Raw genomic sequence first — 13,625 nt, forward strand, 5'->3', positions numbered from 1 at the left:
CAGCCTCTCTGTGATCTGGTGCCGCTGAGGCCTGCAGTCTTCTCCACAGGGACAGCCTCTCTGTGATCTGGAGCCACTGAGGCCTGCAGTCTTCTCCACAGGGACAGCCTCTCTGTGATCTGCAGCCACTGAGGCCTGCAGTCTTCTCCACAGGGACAGCCTCTTTGTGATCTGGTGCCACTGAGGCCTGCAGTCTTCTCTACAGGGACAGCCTCTCTGTGATCTAGTGCCGCTGAGGCCTGCAGTCTTCTCCACAGGGACAGCCTCTCTGTGATCTGAGGTCTGCAGTCTTCTCCACAGGGACAGCCTCTCTGTGATCTGGTGCCGCTTAGGCCTGCAGTCTTCTCCACAGGGACAGCCTCTCTGTGATCTGAGGTCTGCAGTCTTCACAGGGACAGCCTCTCTGTGATCTGGTGCCGCTGAGGCCTGCAGTCTTCTCCACAGGGACAGCCTCTCTGTTATCTGGAGCCGGTGAGGCCTGCAGTCTTCTCCACAGGGACAGCCTCTCTGTGATCTGGAGCAGCTGAGGCCTGCAGTCTTCTCCACAGGGACAGCCTCTTTGTGATCTGGTGCCACTGAGGCCTGCAGTCTTCTCCACAGGGACAGCCTCTCTGTGATCTGGTGCCGCTGAGGCCTGCAGTCTTCTCCACAGGGACAGCCTCTCTGTGATCTGAGGTCTGCAGTCTTCTCCACAGGGACAGCCTCTCTGTGATCTGGTGCCGCTGAGGCCTGCAGTCTTCTCCACAGGGACAGCCTCTCTGTGATCTGGAGCCGCTGAGGCCTGCAGTCTTCTCCACAGGGACAGCCTCTCTGTGATCTGGAGCCGCTGAGGCCTGCAGTCTTCTCCACAGGGACAGCCTCTCTGTGATCTGGAGCTGCTGAGGACGGCAGTCTTCTCCACAGGGACAGCCTCTGTGATCTGGAGCCGCTGAGGCCTGGAGTCTTCTCCACAGGGACAGCCTCTCTGTGATCTGGAGCCACTGAGGCCTGGAGTCTTCTCCACAGGGACAGCCTCTCTGTGATCTGGAGCCACTGAGGCCTGCAGTCTTCTCCACAGGGACAGCCTCTCTGTGATCTGGAGCTGCTGAGGACGGCAGTCTTCTCCACAGGGACAGCCTCTGTGATCTGGAGCCGCTGAGGCCTGGAGTCTTCTCCACAGGGACAGCCTCTCTGTGATCTGGAGCCACTGAGGCCTGCAGTCTTCTCCACAGGGACAGCCTCTCTGTGATCTGGAGCCACTGAGGCCTGCAGTCTTCTCCACAGGGACAGCCTCTCTGTGATCTGGAGCTGCTGAGGACGGCAGTCTTCTCCACAGGGACAGCCTCTGTGATCTGGAGCCGCTGAGGCCTGGAGTCTTCTCCACAGGGACAGCCTCTCTGTGATCTGGAGCCACTGAGGCCTGCAGTCTTCTCCACAGGGACAGCCTCTCTGTGATCTGGAGCCACTGAGGCCTGGAGTCTTCTCCACAGGGACAGTCTTCTGGAGCCACAGGGAGTCTTCTCCAGGGACAGCCTCTCTGTGATCTGGAGCCACTGAGGCCTGCAGTCTGGACAGCCTCTCTGTGATCTGGAGCCACTGAGGCCTGCAGTCTTCTCCACAGGGACAGCCTCTCTGTGATCTGGAGCCACTGAGGCCTGCAGTCTTCTCCACAGGGACAGCCTCTCTGTGATCTGGAGCCACTGAGGCCTGCAGTCTTCTCCACAGGGACAGCCTCTCTAAGGTCCATTTCCACAGGGACAGGCTCTCACCACACCCCGCAGCACAATCCCTAGCTAATCCCTGTTTTCACCCCACTCTGCTCTGCTTAGTAACAAGGGAATAATACATGGGTAGTTGTGGTGGTCCAATACACATGCTCTGTGACGGTACCTGGTGCTGACATTGAAGGGGATGTGAAGATGGTGAATGTTGTGAAGGTTATGGATGGTGTTGAGAGGGGATCAGTGGGGTGATTGATTTTTAGGTTACTGAATTCACAAGGCTTTAATATAATTATTTCCTGTAGGGATTTTAGATGTACCCCTACTTATGTTTGACCTGTAACTGAAATACAGTGCATTCGGAAAGTATTCAGACCCCTTCCATTTTCCCCAAAAATGTTACGTTTCAGCCTTATTCTAAAATTAATACATTATTATTTTCCTCATCAATCTACATACAATACCCCATAATGACAAAGCGAAAACATGTTTTTATAATTTTTTGCTAATTTATTAAACATAAAAAACAGACACCTTATTTACATAAGTATTCAGAAACGTTGCTATGAGACTCGAAATTGAGCTCAGGTGCATCCTGTTTCCATTGATCATCCTTGAGATGTTTCTTCAACTTGATTGGAGTCCACAGCCAAGACAACACAGGAGGGGCTTTGGGGCAAGTCTTTGAATGTCCTTCAGTGGCCCAGCCAAAGCCTGGACTTGAACCCGATCGATAACCTCTGGAGAGACCTGAAAATACCTGTGACACAAAGCTCCCCATCCAACCTGACAGAGCTTGATAGTGTGGGTCAATTCCTTCAACAAATGATCAGGTCTATATAATTATCAAACATACATTAGTAATGGAAAGGAAACACAGACTCTTTGTTTAAGTATTAAAAGTATCCTTTAGTAATACAATTGTAGGCAGAAGTTGGTACAGAGTACAATATATAAAGCTCTCCCCAGGTTCTGCAAAATGTCTAAGACATCCTGTAAATCATATAGCCTCCCCAGTCCTCCTTGCGTGACTTTCCCTGGCAACAACATTTTAATAATTCTAAACTCCCCCTGACAGCAGCAACCATCTTATCAGCAATTAAAAGCTGAGAAGTGGGTTTGACCGAAACTTGACCTTTTCATCACAAGAATAGGGTCATAACAAGGTGAACGAGTTCAAGCATCTTCTGACAGGTGACTGTTTTCATCAGGCCTGTGGCAGCCTTGTGTTCTCAGAAAACCAGTCGTATTCTCAGAACCTCAGATAGCCAGGTGGGGCCCAGACAGGAGGAGTCTGAGTGTAGGCAGTTTCTGCCTTCTGATAGTGTCTGAAGGGCACAACACTCAAAACAGGTGTTAAAACATACAAGACCTTACAGTTTATCATAACACAATTTATTAACCCTTTAAAAGGTATGAGGCCTTGGTTTAACCTTTCAATAGGATCTGCAGAGAAGAATGGGAGAAACTCCCCAAATATAGGTGTGCCAAGCTTGTAGCTTCATACCCAAGAAGACTCCAGGTTGTAATCGCTGCCAAAAAGTGCTTCAACAAAGTACTGAGTAAAGGGTCTGAATACTTATGTAAATGTGATATTTCTGTTTTTATATTTAATTCATTTGCATTTTTTTTCTTCTAAAAACCTGTTTTTGCTTTGTCTTTATGGGGTATCGTGTGTAGTTTGATGAGGGGGAAAAAATATTTAATCCATTTTAGAATAAGGCTGTAACGTAACAAAATGTGGAAAAAGTCTAGGGGTCTCAATACTTTCCGAATGCACTGTATAGCGTGTCAAGCTAAACATGGCCGCAATTGACAGGGATTATGCTATGGTGATGGTAAGTAATCTCTATCCCAATTGTCACCTGTCCTTTCTGATCAATGGGCAGATGAATACCCCTCTGCCCCCTGGCCCTACAGAGGTACAGCAGGAGATGGATTCTTATCTCACCATCTAGCTCTCTCGCTCTCTCTCTCTCTCTCTTTCTATTTCTTTATCTTTTGCTCTCTGTCTCGCTCTCTGTTGCTCATGCTCTCACTGGTCCTCTCTCCCTCACACACACACACACACACACACACACACACACACACACATACACACACACACACACACACACACACACACACACACACACACACACACACACACACACACACACACACACAGGGCCATCTCTGGCTGGTGGCCTACCTTTTTACCCTCCTCTCACCCCACAGGATCCAAGCTTATCCCTCCCCAATTTCATCTATAGCCCTAAATCCTCCTGATCGGATCATTCCCTGGCAGCCACCACCGTTACGTTGTGTCTACCCCCCCAGAAGTGGTTCACTCCAACAGGTAATCCAGGGGATGTTTTCCACACACTCTATGGGCTCTTTTCACTGGAGTGCACAACTGTTTCTGTATTTTTCCTGGCCACCTTACTGAGCCCTGTACAGTTCAGGATTTAAGCATTGTGTGTCGGTCTCTCTAGTCGGCCCACTGTTTGTATTCCATTGTTGTCCAAGGTAAAGCCAAGGCCTGGTGGGTCAGAAGGTATAGTCAGTAGGTCCTACTATTGGCTGATATGGTGAAAAAGGTTTTTTTAGTTAAAGTTTGAAAAGGTATCAGATGCAGAGAGATTTGACAAGCAGTTTTCTTGAGCCTCCCTCCGTCAGAGTCATGGGAATTTTATTTTTATTTATTTAACCTTTATTTAACTAGGCAAGTCAGTTAAGGGAGTGTTGAACAGCACTTTCTCTGCCTGCACCCCCCCCCCCCTCGGCCCTCCTCCCTGTGGCCCTGCTCCAGGCCCCCGGCCTCCAGGCCTCTCTCCCCTGCTCTCCGCTGACCAGCTGGGTCCAAATTACAAAGAGCCTACCACACTGCCACTTTATGTGCAATTCCACTTTTTATTGAGAAACAAGATTGTTTTCGCGTCACAAATTGTATTTGGTTTTGTGCTCCTTTCTGCAACCCCTACATGCCCCCTTCAGAACACAGCAGTGCCCTACTGTGTTGACAGACATCACTTTTTTTTGGCCAATGACTGGAATGCATTCTCCCATTTTTATATTTCTCTTTTTGATACTCTGTTCAGTTGTTCTCTGACTGGAGGGAACTTAGTAATCAGTTCTTTCCTTCCTCTGGAACAGAAGATTGTTCCAGAGACTTCAATCTCAGAAGATCAACATTATGATGACCTTCTAACACTGAGAGGAGGCTGTTGATGCTCAGAGGAGCAGACAGGCCACAGTGCATCAGGAAGGGTCAATCTGTGGGGAATGACATATTTGTGTGATGTTTCTAAAGTCTATCGGCCTACTGCGTTCATGTCAATGACTATGAGCTGGACAACATCCAGACAGATTCTGAATTGTTTGAGCTTGGTGTGATAAGGTATGGTTTAATCATCTAGGAAGTTACTCATACCATTCTATTTTGATAGATCTAGACAATAGAGCACAGTGCTGCTCCAGTTCTTTAAAGATAGACAAAAACTGTATTTTGAATTGTTCATCATGAAATAGTTCTCTAGGCTAGGGAATGGTTATGTTATACAGTTTCTGGTTATTCTTCCCCATAGATGTGAAGCTCAGCGATCAGAGTGTTATTCCATGTGTCGTTTCCCGCTTTATGGTTTTAGACATTCAGTGTATGAATCGTCTGCTGCACGGAGGAAAGTCATCTCCTTCCAAATGACCAGGAACATTGATAGATCTGTTAGTGAGGACATTCAAGTCCGCATATCTCTTTCATTATATTCCTCAATGGCAACTGGGGAAATTTTACTTCAGTATCGGCAAGGTCTATTATAATGGAAAAGGAGAGAAAATTGTCACTTTAAACATGTATATGGCTTCAAGCGTAATAGTGAAAGTAATTTGTTAAGTGCTTATAAATCCCTTGCTAAAGTTTCCAAGATTTCTGCCTAAAGCAAGCACTTAATTAGCATATTAATTTTTCAGAATGGCTTTGAGGAGCGCTCCTCAATTTTTCCCAATTTCATTTTTTTCACTCCCTTAATGTGAAAATATTTTCTCCCGTTCTGCAATTTATTTATCAAAGCTGAAGCTTCATTTGGATTCACTGTGAGTTTTTTCCTGTGTGAGTCTAGGAGGAGGAGGTGTATCTGTGCTCGGCATCACTGGGGCCCTATAATAAGCTATAACCTGCTTCTATCAATCTTCATAACTGTAAAATAATCTATTGACTATGGGTAGGAGTGTAAAGCACATCTAATCATTAAGATTAGAGAAAGGAGTGGGTATTGCCTCTGTTTGTCAAGATAGAATATTGCTGCCTGTTCTACCAAGGCGATATTAAAATAGCATGCTGTAAAAGAAACAGCCGTGACAGCTTCATGTCATTCTCCTGAACAGTGTTTATTTGTCACCAGGGTGTAATGGTGATGTAATGACCTCAGCTCTAACCTGAAGATGAAATCAACATGGTCTTTGATGTAAGGTGATTGCAGAGCTGCATTGCTTTGAAGCCTATAGGTTACACTATATTTACGTCAAGGAGTCCACATGGTGCATGCTTATGTCAAAGCAGGGCTTTAACTCCTGTTTCATGAATATCCTCTGATGGAACAGAACGGAAGCTTCTGTTCTGCAGCCGTACAGCAGGTCTCGTTTCCACATTGTCTCGGCATTGAGAAAGGTTGGTTAGGTTATATGTTCAGTCTGGAATCTGGCCAATGAATGGATTGGATTGAGTACTAGGCTACTACACTCTAATCCTTGATAGTTGACCCTGCTTTGACCTTCTGGATTACTCTCAAAGGAGTGAAGATTTGTGTTACTACAGTACATTCCCCTTTTTAAAGGGACAGGTTGAAATGGCACATGATCTATGTGGAGATACCTGAAGCCAGACATAATACTGTGCTGTATGTCTGCTGCTACACTTTCATATTATTGATGCTGTTCCTGAGTTGTTTACATTATAGAAATAGCAGGAAAGGGTTAAACCATGTGTAGAACAGAATGGACCCTCTGAGCAGCAAACACACACGGTAGGAAAAGAAACGGAGAACAATTGTCAGAAAATGGAACATAAATACAAAAAATCGAATGGGATGAATGTGTAGCAGTGTGTTGTCTCCGTCAACCAGATCATTGTGTCTCAATGACACACACACACACACACACTCTATCTCACTGGGGGGGTCCTGTGGGGAGGGTGTTTGTCTGGGTGGCCCGGGCCGGGGACCAAAAACAGGCAGCCTCTCTCTGCATCCATCCAGGCAAATGTAACTAATCAGCTAAGCGGGAGCTCTCAGTCAAACAGGACTATGGCTGTCAGTCAGGGTTAGCGGCTGCCGAGCGCATTTGAATATGTGCATTACAATTCCACTTCGCAAATATGGACAAATTGGAGCTCTGCGGCTAAATTTAGGGAGCGTGAATAGAATGTGGCAAGCGTGCTGTCACACTGTCACTCAAAAATCCAGTGACACGCCTGGCATAAGCTAAGGGGGGGGGGGCTTTTTAACTCGCAGCCACTGTCTTTCAGAAAACTTCATTCTCTGATGCTTGTTGAGGGGGGGAAAGCCTTACGTATAAGGACCTTGGTAATCAGTGCTGGATATGTGATTTGAGATGATGGAGGAGGGGAGTTGATTATCTCACCTTAATCAGGCGGGGTCCAGATATAAAGAGGCAAAGCTGATGAAGAACATCAGCTGAGTCTCGTATAGGGGCGTCTCGTCCAATCAAATCAGCTGTCTCGTATAGGGACGTCTCGTTGTCCTCTTACATAGTCTGAACAACAGTAGTAGTCAGACTCAATCACAGCCTTCGTCATCAACCACAATCAAAGTGGAGAGGCTGGCACTTAATCACAAGTAAATAAGTCAACGCATGTCGTAACACAGACCACTCTACTGGACCCTTGGGGAGGTTTTAGAGATGGGACTGCGAGAGTTGTTACACAACAGGTGTTCCCCTCGACACTCCTCCCTCCTCTTTTCTTTTTTTCTGATTAGTATTAACACTAATCAACACTAATATGCATCTCCTGCATATATCACACTGTAATATTTAGTCAGTTCATATTGGGACAGCGTCACCTTTTTCCACAATCCATGACTGTTTTCCTTTAGTTGTCCTGCTCTGTGCCTGGATAAAGATCTGTGTTTGAGGGCGTTTTTCACTACAGCACATCATCTAATGAAAGATCTTAATTAGATCTCCTCTGTGCCCAGAGAAATATAGATGCAATAATCAGTCTTCACTCCTATCTATCGGTTTTGCTTCCATTCTATGAGGCTCTAGGACACTTTCCGCCTTTGTCATCCATCCTCCTTTTGTTAGTCAACTTGCAGTTAAATAACTATTCTCGTGCTCTTCTCCTGTGATCAGAGCAGAGAGAGAGGCTGCTTTCTTCTCCTGTTGAGGCGTGTCCTTACACAACGAGGAGAGGCGACTGACTCCATCCATTACCTCAACCTCTCCATCACATCACGGCCCCCTGAGTGATTCTGTTGGCTCCTCTCTCCGACACCTCACTGCTTTATGACTCTGTTTATCTTCTGACGGACACGACCATCTACAAACCACCTTTTCCCCTTTACCTTCCACCTTCTTTCCGCCAATCCATCCAATTCAAACAAACTTGTACGAAATAGAGGCAGGACAATGTCTGGCTGCTTTACAGGATCAGCTGTGGAGTGTTATCTGAGCTAGATACGTTAGACAGTGTGTCTGAATATTTCTGTGAGGGATATTGAAGCTGAGGGTGGATTGTGATGTCTAAAGTAAATGCCCTGGCCCTAGACACTCTCTGTCAGTGGTGTAGATGGTCTAATGAATGTTGAAAAGGTGTGAAGAGGCCAGGTCCTTCTACACCATCCCCTCACTGTGGAGAAGGTGCTGAACTACTGCAGTCAGTCTTCACTGCAGCTGCTGCTTCAAACTATCTCTTCTAAGAGTTGCTCTGAAAGCCTGTTCTAACCATCAGCGTATGCTAATGTGTAGAAGGAGGGAGTCAGCAGTCATATTCCAGGTGAGAGGAGGAGGGAATGAGATGGTCAGCAGTTTTACCAGGTGCCTGCCTTATGAGCATTCTTAAAAATACATAGAAAATACATTTCCTCTAAAACAAATGTTTTAGCATTTCATTGCACATGTTAATGGAAATGTCAGTAACTTTTTATTATTGTCCTTGATTGGTCCTCTATCTGCTCTTTATGGTTGACTTGATGCTTGCTTGCCAAACAGGCTGGGTTGAAAAGTGCCTCTACATCATAAGCTGAAAAAGAGGAGAGAAAATGTTAGGGAGAGTGGATGAAGCTAGACTAAACCTGCTGTTGATGACAGACAACCTTTTCTTCATGGTCTCCATCATCTGTGAAACAGCCCACCTGTTTCCCTCCTATTGTCATTGGTGTTTTATCAGCACTTCACAGCCCAAACAGGCAGAAGAAGTCGGCCCACTCCAAACGTGTCTCGGTGTGTGTTTGTGTCTCAGTGTGTGTGTTTGTGTCTCAGTGTGTGTGAAAGGGAATCTTTCAGCGGCAGGCTGACAGCTGACATCCTCAAAAAGGGGTAAGCAGGAAGGCCGGAGGCATTTGGAGGCACAGGAATGGAGAAGAATTATCAATCTCCATCCATGAAAGACGACAGGGTCTAAACAGCAGCATCAGCAGCTGGAGACTGACTGAGAATTCCCCAAGTCAGCGACTGGTTCCCTGCACAGATAGAAAACTCATTGCATTCTCTCCTCCATCACCATCAGGCCGTGCCGTTCGCTGGTGTGTCATTCGCATTTCTCCACTCGGCGCTCTCCAGAGACTGCTTTTTCATATTCATGGATTCGGCCTGGGAATTTATGTACTTGAGATTGCAAAGATGCCTAAATCTCTGCCTGGACCGACACTATTCTATCCCCTAAACCAGGGGTAGGCAACTAGATTCAGCCACGGCTGATTTTTGTCTGAGTGGATGGTCAGGGGGCCAGAACATCATTATAATGATTTCTGCAATGCAAATTGACCACGACTAAGCCCAAAAATACATTGTACTTTGATTACATTGAGACACGATCACATGCCTTTTTTTTATCATGGGAATAATGGGAACAGATTTCCTAAATTAAACTTGTTTTTAGCTGAAGTCCTGGTGATTTTAGTATTTTCTGACCAATAAACTAAAATCCAGCTGCCGACGCCTGCCCTTAGCTCTCTATCTCTGAGCACTGACTACAGTTTCTGGGTGGAGAGGAGAGGTAAAGACCAGGCATTGTTTTGTGTTCATTACTTTGTAACACCTACTGAACCTCTCCCCTCCTCTCCTCACGACACAACACTCCCTCGTCTCCCTTTCCACCACTGCTTCACAGATGGAGCTTTTCAAATTTACACAAATAATGAGACAACGTTTGGTGTTGTAACTAACTGCACCTGCCAATCCCCCTGTGATCAGAGCAGAGAGAGAGGCTGCTTTCTTCTCCTGTTGAGGCGTGTCTTTACACAACGAGGAGAGGCGACTGACTCCATCCATTACCTCAACCTCTCCATCACATCACGGCCCCCTGAGTGATTCTGTTGGCTCCTCTCTCTCCGACACCTCACTGCTTTATGACTCTGTTTATCTTCTGACGGACACGACCATCTACAAACCACCTTTTCCCCTTTACCTTCCACCTTCTTTCCGCCAATCCATCCAATTCAAACAAACTTGTACGAAATAGAGGCAGGACAATGTCTGGCTGCTTTACAGGATCAGCTGTGGAGTGTTATCTGAGCTAGATACGTTAGACAGTGCGTCTGAATATTTCTGTGAGGGATATTGAAGCTGAGGGTGGACTGTGATTTCAAATCAAATAACATTTTATTGGTCACATACATGTGATTAGCAGATGTTATTGCAGGTGTACTGACATGTTTGTGCATCTAGCTCCGTCAGTGCAGTAATATCTAACAGTTTCACAACATATACTGTAATACACGTAAATCTAAGGAATGGATTAAGAATATATATACACTACCATTCAAAAGTTTGGCGTCACTTAGAAATGTCCTTGATTTTTAAAGAAAAGCTATTTTTTTTGTCCATTAAAATAACATAAAATTGATCAGAAATACAGTGTAGACATTGTTCATGTTGTAAATGACTATTGTAGCTGGAAACGGCTGATTTGTATGGAATATCTACATAGTCGTACAGAGGCCCATTATCCGCATCCATCACTCCTGTGTTCCAATGGCACATTGTGTTAGCTAATCCAAGTTTATAATTTTAAAAGACTAATTGAGCATTAGAAAACCCATTTGCAATTATGTTAGCACAGCTGAAAACTGAAGAAATAAAACTGGCCTTCTTTAGACTAGTTGAGTATCTGAAGCATCAGCATTTGTAGGTTCGATTACAGGCTCACAATGGCCAGAAACAAAGAGCTTTCTTCTGAAACTCGTCTGTCTGTTCTTGTTTTGAGAAATGAAGGCTATTCCATGCGAGAAATTGCCAAGAAACTGAAGATCTCGTACAACGCTGTCTACTACTCCCTTCACAGAACAGCGCAAACTGGCTCTAACCAGAATAGAAAGAGTGGGAGGCCCCGGTGCACAACTGAGCAAGAACACTTTGATTTTATTTTAATGAACAAAAATGTGCTTTCTTTCAAAAACAATGAGATGATTAATGCAAGATACGGAGACATTATTAAAGTGGCTCATGTTTCATTTCCTTAAAGTGGCCAGTGATTCCTAATCTATGTCTATAGGCAGCAGCCTCTGATGTGCTGGAGATGGCTGTTTTAACAGTCAGTGGTGTAATATAGAATACAATACAGTATATACATATGAAATGGGTGATGCAATATGTACACTACACAATACACAATTGAAAAATGACTAAGACACTATAGAATAGTGTGGAGTGCAGTTTATACATATGAGATGAGCAATGCTAGATATGGAACATTATTACAGTGGCTAGTGATCCATTTCTAAAAGTGGCCAGTGATTCCTAATTTTTTTAATTTTAATTTTACCTTTATTTAACTAGGCAAGTCAGTTAAGAACAAATTCTTATTTTCAATGACGGCCTAGGAACAGTGGGTTAACTGCCTGTTCAGGGGCAGAACGACAGATTTGTACCTTGTCAGCTCGGGGGTTTGAACTTGCAACCTTCCGGTTACTAGTCCACCACTCTAACCACTAGGCTACCCTGCCGCCCCAATCTATGTCTTTAGGCAGCAGCCTCTGATGTGCTGGAGTTTGCTGTTTAACAGTTAGTTGTGTAGTATAGAATCTAATATGTGATATGTAATATGTGATGTAATATGTAAACACAATTTAAAACTGACTAAGATACCGTAGAATATTGTCGAGTGCAGTTTATACATATGAGATGAGTAATGGTAGATACGGAACATTATTAAAGTGGCTAGTGATCCATTTCTAAAAGTGGCCAGTGATTCCTAATCTATGTCTATAGGTAGCCACTCCTGATGTGCTGGAGATGGCTGTTTAACAGTCTGATGGCCTTGAGATAGAAGCTGTTTGTGTGTCTCTCTGTCCCAGCTTTGATGCACCTGTACTGACCTCGCCTTCTGGATGGTAGCGGTGTGAACAGGCAGTAGCTCGGGTGGTTGATGGCCTTGATGATCTTTTTGGCCTTCCTGTGACATCGGGTGGTGTTGGTGTCCAGGAGGGCGCGAAGTTTGCCCCCGGTAATGTGTTGGGCCGACTGCACCAGCCTCTGGAGAACTTTGCGGTTGTCAGCGATGCAGTTGCTGTATCACCGCCTGGTACGGCAACTGCATCGCTGTGTGGGTGGACCATTTAAGTTTGTCCGTGATGTGTACGCCGAGGAACTTGAAGCTTTCCACTTTCTCCACTGCCGTCCCATCAATGTGGATAGGGGGGTGCTCCCTGTGCTGTTTCCTGAAGTCCACGATCATCTCCTTCATTTTGTTGAGGTAGAGTGAAAGGTTATTTTCTTGGCACCACACTCCCAGGGCCCTCACCTCCTCCCTGTAGGCTGTCTCATCATTGTTGGTAATCAAGCTTACTACTGTTGTGTCGTCAGCAAACTTGATGATTGAGTTGAAGGCGTGCTTGGCCACGCAGTCGTGGGTGAACAGGGAGTCCAGGAGGGGGCTGAGCACACCTATGGGGCCCCAGTGTTGAGGATGTCTAAAGTAAATGCCCTGGCCCTAGACACTCTCTGTCAGTGGTGTAGATGGTCTAATGAATGTTGAAAAGGTGTGAAGAGGCCAGGTCCTTCTACACCATCCCCTCACTGTGGACAAGGTGCTGAACTACTGCAGTCAGTCTTCACTGCAGCTGCTGCTTCAAACTATCTCTTCTAAGAGTTGCTCTGAAAGCCTGTTCTAACCATCAGCGTATGCTAATGTGTAGAAGGAGGGAGTCAGCAGTCATATGAGGAGAGAAAGAGAAAGGAAGAGAGAGTATTCAGTAAGAAGGATAGAGGAAGGCAGGAGGAGGAGGGAAGATGGAAGGCCTGTTGTCTGGTGTCAGAGAAGGGGAGATGGAAAGAGACGGAAGGATAGGGATGGAGAGAGGAGGGGGAAGATGGAAGGCCTGTTGTCTGGTGTCACAGTGGAGAGAAATGGACAGAGTAATTGCGTTGTTCCAGGGCCTGAGAGATCCCTTCAGCCATGACACACACACACCACACACACACAGAGGCTCACGTGCCTGTCAGGAGGCATAAAGACAGCAGGAGCTGAAAAAACCTAACTCTCAGTAGACAAGTTGAGGCAGCCTGCTAGCGCAAAGCCCAGCCTGAAAATGACTGGAGAGAAAGACATACAGGCAGATCATCTATCAAGGGAAGCAGATGAAACTACAGGGAGGGAAAGATGTCAGATGGACGGAGAGAATAGAAGGAAGGCAGAGAGAGATGGAGACTGAAGTGGTGCTGGCTTGCTGCTCATAAAGATGGCGGGCGATAAATGTGAGCAATGTTGAT

At 45.7% G+C, this 13,625-nt stretch overlaps 1 protein-coding gene across 8 annotated transcripts in view; it reads left to right on the forward strand.

The window, feature by feature from the left end:
• LOC112267442 (RNA-binding protein Musashi homolog 2) overlaps nucleotides 1-13,625 on the forward strand; it is a 334,245-nt gene that overhangs the window by 62,421 nt on the left and 258,199 nt on the right. The window lies entirely within an intron of this gene.

The sequence above is a fragment of the Oncorhynchus tshawytscha genome, linkage group LG14 (assembly GCF_018296145.1).
Source record: "Oncorhynchus tshawytscha isolate Ot180627B linkage group LG14, Otsh_v2.0, whole genome shotgun sequence".
In the NCBI taxonomy this organism is placed as follows: domain Eukaryota; kingdom Metazoa; phylum Chordata; class Actinopteri; order Salmoniformes; family Salmonidae; genus Oncorhynchus; species Oncorhynchus tshawytscha.